The sequence below is a fragment of the Cherax quadricarinatus genome, chromosome 13 (genome assembly GCF_038502225.1).
Source record: "Cherax quadricarinatus isolate ZL_2023a chromosome 13, ASM3850222v1, whole genome shotgun sequence".
NCBI classification, from domain to species: domain Eukaryota; kingdom Metazoa; phylum Arthropoda; class Malacostraca; order Decapoda; family Parastacidae; genus Cherax; species Cherax quadricarinatus.
In genome coordinates, this window is record NC_091304.1 from 42,275,768 (window position 1) to 42,297,506 (window position 21,739).

Here is a 21,739-nt window from a genome sequence, read left to right on the forward strand (position 1 = left end):
AGACAGCTTCAACAGAACACACAGGCATAACACGCGGCACAAAATACTTTTTGACATCCCTCGTTTCCGTCTCACGCTTTCCAAAAATGCAGTGCACATGAAGGACCCTAAGATCTAGAACTCTTTGCCTGAAACAGCAAGAGGTTCCCTGCCCACAAATCAGTTTAGGATCATACTCAAAAATCATCTCATCTCTCAGTAACAAACACACCCACAGCATGCTAAACCCCAACCAAATTCAAAGCAACTCCCCCAAATACTTTATTATCCCTTAACTATTAAGCCATTATTACAAACTTATAAATGTATTTTTGTATCACTAATTGTATGACCTCATATTAATGATAGAGTAAATGAACTTAATTACAAACTTAAAAATGTGATTGATTGTATCATAAATTGTACTACCTCATATTAACAATAGAATGAAATATAGAATATTTGTATTCTTCCATTGTAAAAGAACTTAATTACATACTTAAAAATGTAAAATTGTATCAAAAATTGTACTCCCTCATATTAACAATAGAGTGAATATTGACAATTTGTATTCTACCACTCTTTACCTGTCTAGACTTAAGTAGTCTATAATTGTATTAGGTTAAGTCTACCCACAATGCCTCAGCATGATAGGGGCTTTCCTCCAGTCATATTATATGTAAACACACATTGTAACCTTAGCAAAGAAATGAATATTTTATTTTTTGTTTTTATAGTGAAGGTTAAAGTAACTCACTGATAGTGAAGGTTAAAATAACTCACTGATAGTGAAGGGTGTAATAGCTCACTGATAGTGAAGGTTATAGTAACTGATAATGAAAGTTTATAGTAACTTGCTGATAGTGAAGATTATAGTAACTGATAGTGAAGGTTTTAGTAACTGATAGTGAAGGTTTATAGTAACTTGCTGATGGTGAAGGTTATAGTAACTAACTGATAGTGAAGATTATAGTTGACCATGAACTTTGTTTTAAAGTCTATCGAAAACCCACCAACCAGAATGATCTTCTTCACTTCTACTCTCACCATGACACCAAAACTAAACATGGTGTAATTATAGGCTTTTTGGCTTTTTCCTGCGCGCACTCAGAATCTGCAGCAGTGAGTTCCTTGAGGAAGAATGCACTATAATTGAACTTCACCATCCTCGTCACTTCATCAGAAACTGCAGACGACGGGTATTAAACATCTTCAACACACCCAGAGAAGACACTGCCGAGAAGAGTTACATAGTCCTCCCCACCAACTCCATTGCCAAACACATTTTCCAACATCTTTTCCACTACCTCATTCCAGGTATCTACCTCCACAACCACAACCATCAAGGACATTACCAGTAATAGACAGGACAAGCTTCCATCCTCTGCAGGGGTATACATAAACCCTTGTAATGATTGCAGCAAATTATATGTGGGCGAAACATCAAGAGACCTCCAAACACGTATTTCAGAACACCAATATGCAAGCAGGTCTGACGATCCAAGGAATGCCTGTGTACAACACCGTAATTCACACAACCATTTAATCAACTACAGAAACTCAAGACTTATCACCAGAGAAGACAACACTCAATACCGAAGAATCATGGAATCATCGCTTATCTCTATATCTAACAACTTCAACCAGAACAACGGCTTCTATAACATAGCTGAACCACTTACCAAGAAACTTCTTCATCGCTATCTCACATAAGAACATAGGAATGGAGGAACACTGCAGAAGGTCTACTCATATACTTATCGAATCTCTCTTCCAAGCTACCCAAGATTTTAGACTGTATAACCCCACTCGGTAGATCATCACATGCAGCATTCTCCACCTGACCCAGCATTCTCAACCTGACTATAAATACTCACATACCTTCCACCCCAGGTAGATCTGTTTGTGACTTGAAAAAGCCCACTGTGTGGGCAAAACATTGTCAATAAAGGATCACACTATACTGCATTTGTGTTTACATTTCCATTGTGTTGGTATTTTATACCATTTATTTCCATGTTCATCTCTCCCTGTGCAAAAATGCTATGCATGTAAAAGGCCCGAAGATCTGAATTCATTGTCAGAACAAACTAAAGGACCCCTTTCTGCAAATCAGTTTAAGACCCAAATAGGAAATCACCTCATCACCCAAAATTAACCAGACAAACCATACCTAACCACTACCAGTTTCTCAAAAGCTATTCATATTGTGCTGATGAATGCTCAACCACTTACTACTTTGAAATTAGTATGTCTGTTCATTTCACTGTTTTAAATAGTAGTAGACTGTAATACAGTACATCATAATGTAAATTGTTCCATTGTAATACCAAATTTCATTGTTTTAACCAGTACTAAACTGTAATACATCACACTGTAAATTGTTTTAAATTGATACATAGTAATACTGTAATCTTTATTAACTAATTCAATAGTGTAAAAAGTCTGTACTAGACTTATCAAAACCATGTAGCATCACCTGATATAATATTAAATTCTCCTGTACTCACTGTAACTCATCTAATGACCATATGAACTATGTATTATGCCTTACTATTCTTAAGTTAATCTTTAAGTTTGCCCAAAATGTTCAGCATACAGAGGGGCTTTTGGCATGTACACCCAACTTTTATATTCCTCTGTACAACTATGTAATTTGTTGAAATAAAAAATCTAATCTAATCTAAATCTAATAATTTCTTTACATTATTATTATTATTGTTTTCCTTATGAAACTATGTACGTAGTGATCTAATGGAGTTTTCCTTACAAACACCCCATTTTCTGTTATAATAAAAGCATGGGAAGGTATGTAGGAATTGCCGCCGTAGTGGCCCTATCTACCCCAGCAACAACAACAAAGGCCGTTGTGCCACCTCCACTAACACTACTCACATACGTAATATTTCATTCATTCTAGTGTATATATCGTGTTTCTACATTATTAATATTGTTTATTATGCCAGGTGAATTGTTATACTAAATAAATAAGCCGTAGAGTTGATATTAGGAAAATTACTGAAGTACAGTGGACCCCCGGTTAACGATATTTTTTCATTCCAGAAGTATGTTCAGGTGCCAGTACTGACCGAATTTGTTCCCATAAGGAATATTGTGAAGTAGATTAGTCCATTTCAGACCCCCAAACATACACGTACAAACACACTTACATAAATACACTTACATAATTGGTCGCATTGGAAGGTGATCGTTAACCGGGGTTCCACTGTACATATTTTGTCATGCCTGGAATTCCATGGGAATGAATTAATTCCATTTCAGTTAATTTAAATGAGGAAAATTGACTCTGCAAATGAGCAAATCCAGATACGAGCAAGGTCACAGAATGAATTAAACTAGTAAGTAGAGGTTCCAGTGTAATTTATAATATTTATAATAAAAATAATACAGTGGACCCCCGCTTAACGATCACCTCCCAATGCGACCAATTATGTAAGTGTATTTATGTAAGTACGTTTGTACGTGTATGTTTGGGGGTCTGAAATGGACTAATCTACTTCACAATATTCCTTATGGGAACAAATTCGGTCAGTACTGGCACCTGAACATACTTCTGGAATGAAAAAATATCGTTAACCGGGGGTCCACTGTATTTTATAATAAAAAATAATAATTTATAATTATAATAATAATTTATAATAATAATCACTCTGGAGTGCTTTAACCCTTTGACTGTCATGGCCGTATATATACGTCTTACGAGGTACGGTGTTTGACGTATATACACCTACCATCCGACTTACGACCTGCTCGACTTACGACCACTCGACTTACGACCGTGTTTTTTATGCCAAATTTCTGGGAAATAAACAACTATTTGTGTTGTACACAGTGTTTATCCTAAACCTTACAGTATAAAATACAGTACTAACAACATAAAAAGTAAAGTAAAAGATGAAATACCAAAATAAAACAATAAAATATAGTCATTACAAAAATGTTTTGTTGATATTCAGTAGTAAAGTTCGACTTATGACCATTTCGACTTACGACCGGTTTCTCGGAACCGAACTCGGTCGTAAGTCGGATGGTAGGTGTATACTCATAAATTCTAGCGACTTCAAATCAAGAAGGAGAAAGCTGGTAGGCCCACATGTGAGAGAATGGGTCTGTGTGGTCAGTGTGCACCATATAAAAAAAATCCTGGAGCATGCAGTGCATAATGAGAAAAAAAAACTCCGACCGTTCTTTTTAATTAAAATGCCAACTTTGTTGTCTATTTTCGTATAGTATTTATGGTTGTATTCTCGTTTTCTTGGTCTCATTTGATAGAATGGAAAACATATTATAGAAATAGTGGTGATTTTGCTTGATTTTACTATAAAAAAAACCTGGAAATGGAGCCCAATGTAGGGGAAATGTTTGATTTTTGCCGATGTTCAAAACTAAACAAATGATGTCATTGTCCAATAAATATCCAACTAGCCATTCTAATATGCAGTCATGAATGGGTTGATGTTATTTATACAATTATTACCAATTATTACAGTATTGCAGTAGTCTGCATAATAGTAAATCTTCTATTTTTTGTTTGAATAAAAATTCAAAATAGAAAGCAAGAGTAATATCAGAGGGGCTTGGAGACATGACTGATGAACAAAGAAAATGTTACTTTAGAGCCAGGAATGTCTGCATTGTTCATTCTGGACCTTATTTTCAAATTGTCATATTTTTTAATTTTCGTGAAATTGGCCAAATTGCAAATTTCTGACCACGTTATTGGGTAGTTGAAATTGGTAAATGGGCAGTTTCTTGTACTCAATTGATAGAAAAAACGGAGTTCTAAAGAAATAGCTATGAATTTGGTCGACTGAAACAATGGAATTAGCCGAAAATAGGGCTCAAAGTGGGCAAAATCGCCGATTTGTAAATATCACCGAGGTTGCTAATTTTGCGAGAGCGTAATTCCGTCAGTTTTCCATCAAATTTCGTATTTTTGGTATCATTACAATCTGAAAAAGATTCTCTATCATTTCATAAGAAAAAATAATTTTTTTTTTTTTTGAAATTTTGCGACACCAGGAGACACCTCAGGATTGGGGGTTGTGACAGTCAAGGGGTTAAATGTCATACGTGTTTTGTATAGGTTTGGTAGCTGACATTTAAAGCACTCCAGAGTGATTATTATTGTTTATTATAATTATTATTATTATTATTACAGTAGACCATAGTTTAACACAGATTTGTTTGGCACATCCTGGTTATAGCACTACTGAAGAATTGTGGCATATTTTTGTATAACACTTCATAAAATTAACACAGTTCAGTTTGCAGGAAAGGGAAAAAATTTTGAGTGCGTGTCACCCGTGGGATACACTCTGCTAGGCTATGGGTTAGACCATTAGGTCAATGGGGGAGACCTACCGCCATCCCCCCCACTCTCCGCCACCCCCACCACCCTTATCCCAGTCTTGGGGTCATACAAGTGTTACCTGGAGTTTACCTGGAGAGAGTTTCGGGGGTCAACGCCCCCGCGGCCCGGTCTGTGACCAGGCCTCCTGGTGGATCAGCGCCTGATTAACCAGGCTGTTGCTGCTGGCTGCACGCAAACCAACGTACGAGCCACAGCCCGGCTGATCAGGAACTGACTTTAGGTGCTTGTCCAGTGCCAGCTTGAAGACTGCCAGGGGTCTGTTGGTAATCCCCCTTATGTGTGCTGGGAGGCAGTTGAACAGTCTCGGGCCCCTGACACTTATTGTATGGTCTCTTAACGTGCTAGTGACACCCCTGCTTTTCATTGGGGGGATGGTGCATCGTCTGCCAAGTCTTTTGCTTTCGTAGTGAGTGATTTTCGTGTGCAAGTTCGGTACTAGTCCCTCTAGGATTTTCCAGGTGTATATAATCATGTATCTCTCCCTCCTGCGTTCCAGGGAATACAGGTTTAGAAACCTCAAGCGCTCCCAGTAATTGAGGTGTTTTATCTCCGTTATGCGCGCCGTGAAAGTTCTCTGTACATTTTCTAGGTCGGCAATTTCACCTGCCTTGAAAGGTGCTGTTAGAGTGCAGCAATATTCCAGCCTAGATAGAACAAGTGACCTGAAGAGTGTCATCATGGGCTTGGCCTCCCTAGTTTTGAAGGTTCTCATTATCCATCCTGTCATTTTTCTAGCAGATGCGATTGATACAATGTTATGGTCCTTGAAGGTGAGATCCTCCGACATAATCACTCCCAGGTCTTTGACGTTGGTGTTTCGCTCTATTTCGTGGCCAGAATTTGTTTTGTACTCTGATGAAGATTTAATTTCCTCATGTTTACCATATCTGAGTAATTGAAATTTCTCATCGTTGAACTTCATATTGTTTTCTGCAGCCCACTGAAAGATTTGGTTGATGTCCGCCTGGAGCCTTGCAGTGTCTGCAATGGAAGACACTGTCATGCAGATTCGGGTGTCATCTGCAAAGGAAGACACGGTGCTGTGGCTGACATCCTTGTCTATGTCGGATATGAGGATGAGGAACAAGATGGGAGCTAGTACTGTGCCTTGTGGAACAGAGCTTTTCACCGTAGCTGCCTCGGACTTTACTCTGTTGACGACTACTCTCTGTGTTCTGTTAGTGAGGAAATTATAGATCCATCGACCGACTTTTCCTGTTATTCCTTTAGCGCGCATTTTGTGCGCTATTACGCCATGGTCACACTTGTCGAAGGCTTTTGCAAAGTCTGTATATATTACATCTGCATTCTTTTTGTCTTCTAGTGCATTTAGAACCTTGTCGTAGTGATCCAGTAGCTGAGACAGACAGGAGCGACCTGTTCTAAACCCATGTTGCCCTGGGTTGTGTAACTGATGGGTTTCTAGATGGGTGGTGATCTTGCTTCTTAGGACCCTTTCAAAGATTTTTATGATATGGGATGTTAGTGCTATTGGTCTGTAGTTCTTTGATGTTGCTTTACTGCCCCCTTTGTGGAGTGGGGCTATGTCTGTTGTTTTTAGTAACTGAGGGACGACCCCCGTGTCCATGCTCCCTCTCCATAGGATGGAAAAGGCTCGTGATAGGGGCTTCTTGCAGTTCTTGATGAACACAGAGTTCCATGAGTCTGGCCCTGGGGCAGAGTGCATGGGCATGTCATTTATCGCCTGTTCGAAGTCATTTGGCGTCAGGATAACATCGGATAGGCTTGTGTTAATCAAATTTTGTGGCTCTCTCATAAAAAATTCATTTTGATCTTCGACTCTCAGTCTGGTTAGCGGCTTGCTAAAAACTGAGTCATATTGGGACTTGAGTAGCTCACTCATTTCCTTGCTGTCATCTGTGTAGGACCCATCTTGTTTAAGTAGGGGCCCAATACTGGGCGTTGTTCTCGATTTTGATTTGGCATAGGAGAAGAAATACTTATACCATCCTCTGCTAGGAGTTTGGATCTTTTAACCCTTTCAGGGTCAAGACCCCCAATCCAGAACTCGTTCTCAGGGTCGAAAAATTAAAATATATATATACAGTGGACCCCCACCTTACGATATTCGATATTAAACTGTTCCTGAGAGCTCATCGTATGCTGAAATTATCGTAAGGTGAATTAATTTTCCCCATAAGAAATAATGGAAATTAAATTAATCTGTGCAAGATACCACAAAATATGAAAAAAAAAATTTTACCACATGAAATATTAATTTTAATACACACAAACTGACACTTACCTTTATTGAAGATCTGGTGATGATTGATGGGATGGGAGGAGGGGAGAGTGTGGAAGTTGTTAATGTTTAGAAGGAGAATCCCCTTCCATTAGGACTTTAGGTACCACGTCCTTTTCCGGGGTTACTTCCCTTCTTCTTTTAATGCCACTAGGACCAGCTGACCGTGGTGCAGCAACAGCTGACTGTGGTGCAGCTACAGCTGACCATGGTGCAGCAACAGCTGACCGTGGTGCAGCAACAGCTGACCATGGTGCAGCAACAGCTGACTGTGGTGCAGCAACAGCTGACCGTGGTGCAGCAACAGCTGACCGTGGTGCAGCAACAGCTGACCGTGGTGAAGAAACAGCTGACTTTGGTGCAGCAGCAGCTAACTGTGGTGAAGCAACAGATGACATTGGTGTAGAAGCAGCTGACTGTGGTGCAGCAGTAGCTGAAAGGGGTTCAGCAACAGCTAACTGGTGCAGCAACAGCTGACGGTGGTGTAGCAGCAGCTGACTGTGGTGCAGCACCAGCTGGCCATGGTGCAGCACCAGCTGACTGGTGCAGCAACAGCTGACTGTGGTGCAGCAACAGATGACCTTGGTGCAGCAACAGCTGACCATGGTGCAGCAACAGCTGACCGTGGTGCAGCAACGGCCGACTGTGGTGCGGCAACAGCTGACGGTGGTGCAGTAGCAGCTGACTGTGGTATGATAGTACATATTTCTCACCCTTTTTACCACAGGGTTGGCACTAGAAGCTTTCTTTGTGCACATGGTGGCTTATTTAGCAGTTACAAGCACTATAAACAATGGATTAATACAAAATGTATCGAATGTATACATGCAAGCGGCCACCCTGGCTTGTAAACAATGACGGCAGTCCAGCTGAGGCGCTCAGTCTAGACGGACAGGTTCGGGATGAGTTATGTTGGTCAGAAACAGCTGATGGTGGTGCAGCAGCAGCTGACTGGGGTGCAGCAGCAGCTGACCATGGTGCAGCAGCAGCTGACCGTGGTGCAGCAACAGCTGACGGTGGTGTAGCAGCAGCTGATTGTGGTGTAGCAGCAGCTGACCGTGGTGCAGCACCAGCCGACCGTGGTGCAGCAACAACTGATGGTGGTGCAGGAGCAGCTGACTGTGGTGCAGCAGCAGCTGACTGTGGTGCAGCAGCAGCTGACCATGGTGCAGCAGCAGCTGATTGTGGTGCAGCAGCAGCTGATTGTGGTGCAGCAACAGCTGACGGTGCAGCAACAGCTGACCGTGGTGCAGCAGCAGCTGACCGTGGTACGATAGACATATTTCCCACCCTTTTTACATTTTTTATTATTTATTTATTATCACACTGGCCGACTCCCACCAAGGCAGGGTGGCCCGAAAAAGAAAAACTTTCACCATCATTCACTCCATCACTGTCTTGCCAGAAGGGTGCTTTACACTACAGTTTTTAAACTGCAACATTAACACCCCTCCTTCAGAGTGCAGGCACTGTACTTCCCATCTCCAGGACTCAAGTCCGGCCTGCCGGTTTCCCTGAATCCCTTCATAAATGTTACTTTGCTCACACTTCAACAGCACATCAAGTATTAAAAACCATTTGTCTCCATTCACTCCTATCAAACACGCTCATGCATGCCTGCTGGAAGTCCAAGCCCCTTGCACACAAAACCTCCTTTACCCCCTCCCTCCAACCTTTCCTAGGCCGACCCCTACCCCGCCTTCCTTCCACTACAGACTGATACACTCTTGAAGTCATTCTGTTTCGCTCCATTCTCTCTACATGTCCGAACCACCTCAACAACCCTTCCTCAGCCCTCTGGACAACAGTTTTGGTAATCCCACACCTCCTCCTAACTTCCAAACTACGAATTCTCTGCATTATATTCACACCACACATTGCCCTCAGACATGACATCTCCACTGCCTCCAGCCTTCTCCTCGCTGCAACATTCATCACCCACGCTTCACACCCATATAAGAGCGTTGGTAAAACTATACTCTCATACATTCCCCTCTTTGCCTCCAAGGACAAAGTTCTTTGTCTCCACAGACTCCTAAGTGCACCACTCACTCTTTTTCCCTCATCAATTCTATGATTCACCTCATCTTTCATAGACCCATCCGCTGACACGTCCACTCCCAAATATCTGAATACGTTCTCCTCCATACTCTCTCCCTCCAATCTGATATCCAATCTTTCATCACCTAATCTTTTTGTTATCCTCATAACCTTACTCTTTCCTGTATTCACCTTTAATTTTCTTCTTTTGCACACACTACCAAATTCATCCACCAATCTCTGCAACTTCTCTTCAGAATCTCCCAAGAGCACAGTGTCATCAGCAAAGAGCAGCTGTGACAACTCCCACTTTGTGTGTGATTCTTTATCTTTTAACTCCACGCCTCTTGCCAAGACCCTCGCATTTACTTCTCTTACAACCCCATCTATAAATATATTAAACAACCATGGTGACATCACACATCCTTGTCTAAGGCCTACTTTTACTGGGAAAAAATTTCCCTCTTTCCTACATACTCTAACTTGAGCCTCACTATCCTCGTAAAAACTCTTCACTGCTTTCAGTAACCTACCTCCTACACCATACACTTGCAACATCTGCCACATTGCCCCCCTATCCACCCTGTCATACGCCTTTTCCAAATCCATAAATGCCACAAAGACCTCTTTAGCCTTATCTAAATACTGTTCACTTATATGTTTCACTGTAAACGCCTGGTCCACACACCCCCTACCTTTCCTAAAGCCTCCTTGTACATCTGCTATCCTATTCTCCGTCTTACTCTTAGTTCTTTCAATTATAACTCTACCATACACTTTACCAGGTATACTCAACAGACTTATCCCCCTATAATTTTTGCACTCTCTTTTATCCCCTTTGCCTTTATACAAAGGAACTATGCATGCTCTCTGCCAATCCCTAGGTACCTTACCCTCTTCCATACATTTATTAAATAATTGCACCAACCACTCCAAAACTATATCCCCACCTGCTTTTAACATTTCTATCTTTATCCCATCAATCCCGGCTGCCTTACCCCCTTTCATTTTACCTACTGCCTCACGAACTTCCCCCACACTCACAACTGGCTCTTCCTCAATCCTACAAGATGTTATTCCTCCTTGCCCTATACACGAAATCACAGCTTCCCTATCTTCATCAACATTTAACAATTCCTCAAAATATTCCCTCCATCTTCCCAATACCTCTAACTCTCTATTTAATAACTCTCCTCTCCTATTTTTAACTGACAAATCCATTTGTTTTCTAGGCTTTCTTAACTTGTTAATCTCACTCCAAAACTTTTTCTTATTTTCAACAAAATTTGTTGATAACATCTCACCCACTCTCTCATTTGCTCTCTTTTTTCATTGCTTCACCACTCTCTTAACCTCTCTCTTTTTCTCCATATACTCTTCCCTCCTTGCATCACTTCTACTTTGTAAAAACTTCTCATATCCTAACTTTTTCTCCCTTACTACTCTCTTTACATCATCATTCCACCAATCGCTCCTCTTCCCTCCTGCACCCACTTTCCTGTAACCACAAACTTCTGCTGAACACACTAACACTACATTTTTAAACCTACCCTATACCTCTTCGACCCCATTGCCTATGCTCTCATTAGCCCATCTATCCTCCAATAGCTGTTTATATCTTACCCTAACTGCCTCCTCTTTTAGTTTATAAACCTTCACCTCTCTCTTCCATGATGCTTCTATTCTCCTTGTATCCCATCTACCTTTTACTCTCAGTGTAGCTACAACTAGAAAGTGATCTGATATATCTGTGGCCCCTCTATAAACATGTACATCCTGAAGTCTACTCAACAGTCTTTTATCTACCAATACATAATCCAACAAACTACTGTCATTTCGCCCTACATCATATCTTGTATACTTATTTATCCTCTTTTTCTTAAAATATGTATTACCTATAACTAAACCCCTTTCTATACAAAGTTCAATCAAAGGGCTCCCATTATCATTTACACCTGGCACCCCAAACTTACCTACCACACCCTCTCTAAAAGTTTCTCCTACTTTAGCATTCAGGTCCCCTACCACAATTACTCTCTCACTTGGTTCAAAGGCTCCTATACATTCAATTAACATCTCCCAAAATCTCTCTCTCTCTCCTCTGCATTCCTCTCTTCTCCAGGTGCATACTCGCTTATTATGACCCACTTCTCGCATCCAACCTTTACTTTAATCCACATAATTCTTGAATTTACACATTCATATTCTCTTTTTCTCCTTCCATAACTGATCATTTAACATTACTGCTACCCCTTCCTTTGCTCTAACTCTCTCAGATACTCCAGATTTAATCCCATTTATTTCCCCCCACTGAAACTCTCCTACCCCCTTCTGCTTTGTTTCGCTTAGGGCCAGGACATCCAACTTCTTTTCATTCATAACATCAGCAATCATCTGTTTCTTGTCATCCGCACTACATCCACGCACATTTAAGCATCCCAGTTTTATAAAGTTTTTCTTCTTCTCTTTTTTAGTAAATGTCTACAGGAGAAGGGGTTACTAGCCCATTGCTCCCGGCATTTTAGTCGCCTCATACGACACGCATGGCTTACTGAGGAAAGATTCTTTTCCACTTCCCCATGGACAATAGAAGAAATAAAGAAGAACAAGAGCTATTTAGAAAAAGGAGAAAAACCTAGATGTATGTATATATATATGCATGTGCGTGTCTGTGAAGTGTGACCAAAGTGTAAGTAGGAGTAGCAAGATATCCCTGTTATCTCGCTTAAGAGATGGTGTCTCCTGCTATCTGTTTTTCGTTTATCCACACCAATAACAGTCTCTCAACATCTTCGAGTACTTGCAATCTCCGTTTCGAAAAGAAACTTGCACTTTTTGCAAGAACAGTTTCCTTGATTGCCGTTTTGTTGGCCACAATAGTAGCGGTGGTTGATTGGGGTTTGGTATACAACCTGGCCAGCTCCAAGACATGCACTCCACTTTTATACTTAGCAGTTATCTCTTTCTTCATTTCCATAGTAATTTTCACCTTTTTTACCACACGGTTGGCACTAGAGGCTTTCTTGGGGTCCATGGTGACTTATTTTGCATGTACAATCACTAAAAACGCTGTGATAATATGAAATGTTCCGATTGTATGCGTGGATGCGACCGCACTGGCGGGCTTGTAAACACTGGCACCCATGGGGCAGCTGAGGTGCGCTCAGGCCACACGTGGGACGCATCTCGGACGAATCGCGTGAGGTGAGGCAAAATTTTTGCGTTAAAATGTATTGTATGGTGGATTTAACGTAAGGTGATGCCATCGTATGGTGGGGGTCCACTGTATATTATTTTTTCTTATGAATTGATAGAAAATCTTTTCCCAATGGTAATGACACCAAAAGTATGAAATTTGATGGAAAACATACGAAATTACTCCCTAGTGAAGTTAGCAATATCGGCGATATTTACATTTCGGCTATTTCACCCACTTTGAGCCCTATTTTTTGGTCAGTTCCATTGTTCCAGTTGACTAAATTCATAGCTATTTTGCTAGAACTACATTTGTTCTAGCGATTGAATACAAGAAACCACCCATTTACCGATTTCAACTACCCAATAAAGAGATCAGAAATTGGCAATTTGACCAATTTCACACAAATTTCAAAAGATACCAATTTCAAAAATAGGGTCCAGAATAAACAAGGCAGACATTCCTGACACTAAAATAACATTTTCTCTATTCGTTAGTCACATCTCCAGGCCCCTCTTATATTACTCTTGCTTTCCATTTTGAATTTTTATTCGCAAAAAAATAAAAGATTTACTGTTATGCAGACTACTGCATTATTGTAAAAATGGTATAAATAGTATCAGCGCACTTGTAAAAGAATATTAGACTCACCAGTTGACGTGTATTTCATGCATGGCTTGATTTGTTTACTCTTGAACATCGGCAAAAATCAAACATTTTCACTACTTTGAGCTCATTTTCAAGGTACTTTTCATTGTGAAACCAATCAAAATCATCTCTATTTCTGTAATATATCTTCCATTCTATCAAATGAGAATACGTACAACCATAAATACTAAACAAAAATACACCAGAAAGTTGCTGCTTTAAACCAAATACAGTGGACCCCCGACATTTGATGGTATCGACATTCGATAAATCCGACATTCGATGCATTTTAACGCAAAAATTTCGCCTCAACATTCGATGGAAAACCCGACATTCGATACGTACGAGACGTGTCCACGTGTGGCCTGAACTGCACTGTGTGTGCCAGTGTTTACAAGCCAGCCAGTGTGCGCGCATCTAAGGATTCATTCAGTACATTCCATTTTATCCATATTATCACTTTTTGGTGCTTGTTTCTGCAAAATAAGTAACCATGAGCCCCAAGAAAGCTTCTAGTGCTAACCCTTCGAGAAAAAAGGTGCTAATGACTACTGAAATGAAGAAAGAGATAATTGCAAAGTATGAAAGTGGAGTGCATGTGTCGGCATGCATGATGATTTGGTAAAGAAATTGTCTGCAATTAGTGGTGATGTGAGTGAATTTAAGGCCAGCAAAGGTTGGTTTGAAAGATTTAAGAATTGTAGTGGCATACACAGTGTGGTAAGGCATGGTGAGGCTGCCAGTTCAAGTCCTAATGGAAGGGGATTCCCCTTCTAAACACTAACACCATCCACACTCTCCCCTCCTCCCATCCCATCAATCATCACCAGATCTTTATTAAAGGTAAGTGTCAATTATTCTATTGTTATTGATCTATTGTTATTGTTGTTATTGTAATTATTCTATTGCATTAAACTTAATATTTCATGTGGTAAATTTTTTTTTTCATACTTTTGGGTGTCTTGCACTGATTAATTTGATTTCCCTTATTTCTTATGGGGAAAATTAATTCGACTTTAGATATTTTCGACATTTGATAGCTCTCAGGAACGGATTAGTATCGAATGTCAAGGGTCCACTGTACACGGTCAGTTTTTTTTTTCTCACTATGCACTGCATGCTGCAGGATTTTTTATACTGTGCACACTGACCATGCAGACCCATTCTTTCAAAAATAGGCCTACCAGCTTTCTTCCACTTGATCTGAAGGTTGATGAAGCAATCAAGGACTGGAACCAGAACATGCACACTCGACTAAATGAATACCTTGATTTCCAAGACGACAAAACTGAACAAGATAAGTTATCTGATGCAGTTATAATAAACAGTCCACACATTCCTAGTGACATAACCCAAGCACAGTGCAAAGAAACTGCTATCAGGATAATACAGGACCACGTACAAGTCATCGTGCAAAACAATGAAATCAAAGAAACACGTTTGCTAGGAAAACCAGGTAGTAAACACAGTATAATGATCAGACTTCATTCATACGATAAAAGAAAGGACCTAATTAAATCAGCAATTACAATGAAAAATGGAGTGTACATAAATGAGTGTCTAACAAGAAAACATCAAAACCTCCTGTTCAGGTTGAGAAAACTTAAACAGGAAAACAAAATACATCAGTGTTTCACGTAAGATGGGAAAATACTAGTAAGGAAAACATCAACAGGACAACAATATACCATCTCAAACGAACATGATTTCTCTACCTTCCTTAGAAAAGTTGACATTACTGTAACAGATTAGATAAGTGCCCTTAATACATATACATGTATACGTGTGGTGCATATAGTGTACGTTACTATTATATCGAGAATTATTATTTTTTTTATTTTTCATCACTAGCTAATGCCAACTACCTCCAATACTTTATACTTCTTTCTTACTGCTATTAATTGCTCATAATTTTGTGTTACAAGTCAAATCTTACTCCAAATTAACATTATTCATCGTTCTTACCTGTCCATTTATTTTGTTTACCACTACTTGTTTTAGTCACCTTTTATTGTGTGTGCAATTAGTGTATATTCCAATTACTTTTTTTGTAAGTCCCAAAAACTATCTTCTACGAGCTAGTACCAACTACCTCATATTTTTTTTACTTTTTATTGTGCAATAAACTACTCAACTTATTTAATATTACAAATCAGATCTTACTCCAAAACCAATATTATTTCATAGTGACAATCTGTTCATTTAACTTTGTTTACCATTACTTATTTTAGTCCCTTATATATTTTCTCCATTATTTTTAGCTTTATATAACTACCCTAGCTCATATATTCACAATTGTTAAAATAATCAAGGTGCTATTCTCAGGTGCTAAATTGTAATAAGTTCACTATTTTGCCATTATATTCCAAAACTCATTATATTGTTTTCCCTAACTCTAACTTAAAAGAATTACCTTAAAAGTACTACCTACTATCATATTCCCAAGCTTGAGGCTGGTTGTAGTTGTGCAGAGTCAGCAGCGTCGGTAGTAGCGTGGCCCACTGCTGGTGCCACATGACTCATGCCACCATCACTATCACCACCACCACCTACTGCCTCACTCACATCATTCATACCCATTGCAACAATATCGTCATCTTCACTATCAGGTCGTGGTGTAGGGCCATGGGATGTGCTCTGAGGTTTGCTCCTTCCCCTTGTAACAGCATATGACACTACCAGACCGCATGCTACGTCATATATACTGCCACTTCACTGGGGAATATTCACCCTCACTGTTGCAACTAGAACTGCTTTCAATAGCTTTGAAATCACTATCACTATCACTTTCACTACTCACATCTGAGTCTTGTACACGGGCAAGTAGTTTTCTCTTTCGTCCTGGTACAGGTGAACGTGAATGAGCCGGTCCAGCACCAGAGGTGGAAGGTTGTGGGTCACCTGGGGTTTCATCACTAATTATGTTATCCTGGGCACTGTTTTTGGTCACACCTGCTTGAAAACCATGGGATTCACTTTCACTGACACTTCCATCGCTGTTAGAGCTATCACTTGGGAACAAAAGACCTCCAATCTGCTGAGGAGTGAGGTACTTCTTACTGCGAGGCATGGTGAAAATGGACTACCAAGATGGCGTTCCCACAATGCACCACTGAGTCCCAGATTTTTTTCACAGGGTGCATACTCACCACTCAGACCCATTCTCTCTCATGTAGGCCTACCAGCTTTCTCCTGCTTGATTTGAAGCCGCTAGAATTTACTCATATAAATACGTCCAAAACAGTGGCGCATAAGACGTATATGTACGACCAAAAGAGTCAAAGGGTTAAAAAACTTTTAACCCTTTCAGGGTCGGCAGGCCCTCTCCTAAACTTGTTCTCAGGGTCAGATATTTTTCGAAAAAAAAAGAAAAAAATTATTTTTCTTATGAAATGATAGAGAATATTTTCCCGATCATAATGACACCAAAAGTATGAAATTTCATGGAAAACTTAGAGAATTATGCTCTTGCGAAGTTAGTGGTCTCAACGACATTTACCCATCGTCGATTTCACCCAATTTGAGCCAGCTTGAAGCCAACAAAGAGTATGAGTGAGAGGGAGGAGCCTAGCTAAGCTCCTCCCACACCCACCAAAACAACAAAAGACTGTTGCCAAGCACAATTCTCTAGTTACCACAACTCTACCACACTTACTTTTACAAAAGAAATAAGCTTTATAAACTACTTATTTAAATTGTGTGTGTGTGTGTCTATAGTATAAACTATTATATTGAGAAAACAGGCTTGACCCAGCTGCCTTACAGCCATAAGGGTGATCTGCCCTTATGAAATTTAGTGCTGTGTCCCCATCAGTTCAATATAATTAGGTATTCCAGAATAACTGTTACTTATATACATCAATATGTGTTGGGTCCTATAGTCCTATAACACTTATGTTCTTATGTATTTGGCTGGCTAGCTGGCTGGCTTTGGCTGTCTCTGTTTAAATCTCTGTCTATATCTCTATGTCTCTGCCTATCTGTCTATATCTCTGTATATCTTTCTATCTGTTTATATCTCTGTCTATATCACTGTCTATTTGTATCTCTGTCTCTCACATGTACTCATAAATACAGTTATTATACATAATATAAATTACCAAGGATAACCCAAAAATTCCAGGCCAAGTGCTGTACAGTGTTTGTAGATATAAGACATTAATAAACATGATGCAAATAATAGCAGTGTCACTTGCTCAGCAATCAGGGAGCAGCACATACACCACAAACCAACAGGTTTACTAGCCACTCCCTGAGACAGAGACAAGCAGATGGAAAGACAGACACACACAGGCAGACAGAAAGACAGATAAGCTGGACTAGACAGATAGATAAGCAGAGATAGGCAGACAGACAGACAGATAGATGTATAGATAGACAGACAGATGTACAGATAGAGATAGACAGACAGATAGATGTACAGATAGATAGATGTACAGATAGACAGACATACAGAGACATGTTTGTGTGTAAACTCAGCATTGTAATCCTTATAGAGAATAAACTTTGAATTGAATTGAATATAAAGGCAAGGTTTCCCCTCCAGGGGCACACATTCATCAAATGTCACTGTTATCTGATGCTGTCATAATACAATTATTCAAGGAGCTCATGTTACACTCCAGGCACACACACAAGACAGAAAGACAGATAAGCTGAACTGGACAGACAGATAAGCAGAACTAGGCAGAGAGACAGGCAGACAGACAAATAGATGTACAGATAGACAGATAGATGTACAGACAGATGTACAGATAGACAGACAGATGTACAGATAGACAGACAGACAGGCAGACAGATAGGCAAACAGATAGACTGACAGACAGACATACAAAGACATGTTTGTGTGCAAGAGTCAAAACATTTAAAGGCAAGGTTCCCCCCTCCAGCAGGGCACATTCTGACCCTTGTCATAACACCATGCTTCAAGGAGGTTCATACTCCAGTGTGTCTAAAACATTGCTGGGACCTATAAATACTTTGTATATACAGTGGACCCCCGGTTAACGATATTTTTTCACTCCAGAAGTATGTTCAGGTGCCAGTACTGACCGAATTTGTTCCCATAAGAAATATTGTGAAGTAGATTAGTCCATTTCAGACTCCCAAACATACACATACAAACGCACTTACATAAATACACTTACATAATTGGTCACATTCTGAGGTAATCGTTATGCGGGGGTCCACTGTACTTCTAGACAATAGTAAATGACCAGGGCAGGTGAAAAATGTTCACCTGTCAGTGTGATTGTTACAATTTGAGTACTATTTTGGTACATAATATTAGTGTCAGAACAAAGATTGGCTATTAAATCACAAGAACTATTACAAATTGTAATTATCAGAACATAAAAATTATATAAACTAAAATAAAAATGAGAAAAAAAGGCAAATCGGCAACACTTCTGCAAGCTGCAGGACTGGACGTTGCGGTCAGGTGAGCATCCAGAGCCAACTTCACGGTCTTATATCTTGGTAAGTACTGGTCCTAAAATTTTTTTTTGGTCTTATACCATACAGAAAATACCCCTCTTTAATTTAAAAACAAAAAACGATTTTTCTTATTTTTCAAAATATTTGGAGCGCCACGCAGGCGAACGTAGATCTACGTTTGGACAGTTTAAGGGTTAAGGAACCTCCCTTGAGGGGCAAGTTTGCATTCTGAAATTTTGTTCATATCCAGAAGCAAAAATTCGCCCAAATGACAGTTCTTATCCTGAAAAATTTGCATGGTGGGGCATTCGTAAGCCGAGGTTCTACTGTATTCCCCCTCACTGTCGCAGCTCAAGCTGCTTTCAGTAACTTGGAAATCACTATCGCTATCACTTTCACTGCTTACATCCGAGTCCTGTAAATGGAGAAATACTTTCCTTTTTCATTCTGGTACAGTGAACATGAATGAGATGGCCCAACACCAGAGGTGGAAGGTTGTGGGTCATCTATGTTTTCATCACTAATTACTTTATCCTGGGCACTGCTTTTGGTCACAGCCTCCTGAAAACCATGGAATTCACTTTCACTGGTACGTACTTCCATCGGTGTTAGAACTATCACTTGGGAACAGTAGATCTCCAGTTTGGTGAGGAGTAAGGTACTTCTTACCGCGAGGCATGGTGAACAAGGACTACTAAGATGGCATTCCCACAATGCACTACTGAGTCCCCGACATTTTTCATAGTGCGCACATCCATCACGCAGACCCGTTCTCTCACATGTAGGCCTACCAGCCTTCTCCCGCTTGATTTGAAGCCACTAGAATTTACGCATATTAATATGTCAGAAACATTGGCTCGTAAGGTGTATATATACAGCCAAAACAGTCAAAGGGTTAACATAGGTTTCTGTCTAAGCAATCTCTCTTTAACTGAGTAAATTGCCATAATCTCTTGCTCACTGATAAATGTACATTGTTCAAGGCCAGCAATTAATTGGTCACACATTTTCACCATATCATCTGTGGGGACTTTTTCACCTGTGTTCACAATATCATCATCATCACTACTATTCTCATGCTTATTCATATTTAACATAAACAGTGGTAGTTCCAACACCTTATTCTTCAGTAAGTCGCTGCACTGACACACCACAATCAAGCTTCTGCAGTAACTTTACTTTCTGCATTATTGATAACGTCAGATGCTTCCTTTTCTTTTTCTCACTGTCACTCATAAGGGTATCTGAGGCTGTATTTGACATTTTCACAGTGAAATTAAACACAGTCACAAAATAAAAAGCAAAAACAAAATATCAGTGAACAGCAGATGCACGTGTGAATACTACAAGCAATGAGACACAACTGACACCTGCCACTCTGGCTGTCAGTGCTGGGATGACTGATGCTCCACACTTCACGAAAAAACTTCGATTTTCAGAACTTTTCGAGTTTCAGAATTTCGGGTAAAGGGATGTGGACCTGTATATAAGAGTTATGCAAATTAAAATCAAGTTATCAAGTTGGAGTTTCATTTTGATTTTATTTTTTCTTTCTATTATACATATTTAATATTAGGTATAACATAAATATTAGGTATAACATAAGTAATGTAGAAGCATGATAAAGATGCCCAAATTAATAAAAACTGACATTATATAAAGAAGTATTGACCCTTTTAGGGTTTCAGATGTACTAATACGGCTTACGCACCAGGGTTTTTGACGTGCTAGTACGCCTAATTTCTAGCGCCCTCAAATCTAGTGAGAGAAAGCTGGTAGGCCTACATATGAAAGAATGGGTCTATGTGGTCAGTGTGCACAGTATAAAAAAAATCCTGCAGCACACGGTGCGTAATGAAAAAAAAAAAACTTTGACCGTGTTTTTGGATTAAAACAGCGACTTTGCACTGTATTTTTGTATGGTATTTATTGTTGTATTCTAATTTTCCTGGTCTCATTTTATAGAATGGAAGACATATTACAGAAATTGAGATGATTTTGACTGGTTTTACAATGAAAAGTACCTTGAAATTGAGCTCAAAGTAGCAGAAATGTTCAATTTTTACCAAAGTTCAAAAGTAAACAAATCATGCTAAGTGTCCAATACACATTAACTGGTGAGTCTAATATTCTTTCACAAGTGCGCTGATATTATTTATATCATTTCTACACTAATGCAGTAGTCTGCATAACAGTAAATCTTCTATTTTTTGTGAGAATAAAAATTCGAAGTGGAAAGCAAAAGAATGTAAGAGGGGCGTGGGGACGTGGCTGATGAACAGAGGAAATGTTATTTTAGTGCCAGGACTGTCTTTCTTGTTTATTCTGGACCCTATTTGGAAATTGGCATCTTTTAAAATTTGTGTGAAATTGGCAAAATTGCTAAATTCTGACCACTGTATTGGATAGTTGAAATCAGTAAATGGGTGGTTTCTTGTACTCATTCGATAGAAAAAATGGAGTTCTAGTGAAATAGTTATGATTTTTGTTGACTAGTTCACTGGAATTGGCCGAAAATAGGGCTCAAATTGGGCAAAATCGCCGATGTGTAAACATCGTCGAGACTGCTAACTTCGCGAGAGCATAATTCCATAAGTTTTCCATCAAATTTCATACTTTTGGTGTCATTATGATCAGGAAAAGATTCTCTATCTTTTCATAAGAAAAAATAATTTTTTTTTTTTTTGAAATTTGGGCAACCCTGAGAACAAGTGTGGGAGAGGACCTGGGGACCCTGAAAGGGTTAAAGGATGGAGGGCAAGGAAGGATAAAAAAAAAAAAG

The 21,739-nt window shown here is 39.6% G+C and overlaps 1 protein-coding gene across 11 annotated transcripts in view; it reads left to right on the forward strand.

The window, feature by feature from the left end:
* The window catches only part of LOC128688548 (EEF1A lysine methyltransferase 2), a 332,797-nt gene that overhangs the window by 17,033 nt on the left and 294,025 nt on the right, over nt 1-21,739 (forward strand). The gene's annotated exons all lie outside the window — the stretch shown is intronic.